Source organism: Tupaia chinensis, unplaced genomic scaffold (genome assembly GCF_000334495.1).
Source record: "Tupaia chinensis unplaced genomic scaffold, TupChi_1.0 Scaffold000081_1, whole genome shotgun sequence".
NCBI classification, from domain to species: Eukaryota; Metazoa; Chordata; class Mammalia; order Scandentia; family Tupaiidae; genus Tupaia; species Tupaia belangeri.
In genome coordinates, this window is record NW_006159542.1 from 5,621,834 (window position 1) to 5,622,443 (window position 610).

A 610-nucleotide genomic window follows, 5' to 3' on the forward strand; every position below is an offset into this window, starting at 1 on the left:
TGTCTTTCCGACTTGTGGCGCCGCCGGGGTCCGAGTCTTCCAGCTAGTTCCGACGCCGTCGCCGTCGCCGTCGCCAACCCAGCTTGGCCCCGCCCCCTCGTCCCTCCCCCTCTCCCTCCCTCTCCCCCCGCGGGCTCTTCAGGAAATGACGTCCCGCCTCGCGCGCCCGGCGGTTGCCTGGAGACGAGGTGAAACAGTCCAGCCCCAGGAAAGAGAGGGGTGAAAATGAGGGGTCGTAGGTGGGAGGAGTCCTGGAGGCCCTACCAGGCCCCCTAGTCTGCTGCCCCTCCCGCAGGGCAGATGTGATGGCTCAAAAAATGGTCGGGACAGCAGCGTGTGCGCCGGGATCGCTTTGAAGCAATTAGCGGGCTAGCTAATTCGTAATTGTCGGGGAAAATAGCCAACTTTTTGCTCTTTGCCTGTGAAATACTGAACGATTCAGGTTCGGTTTTCTACTTTAAAACGTTGCGCTCCCCTCTCGCACACGCCCTGACATACAAGTTCAAGTGCGCACGTGACGATTATGGGGCACCTACTGTGTGCATGAGATCAATGCGAGCACGGGCTGGACCTGCAGGAGCCCTCTCCTGTGTGGGGACAGACCAGGCGG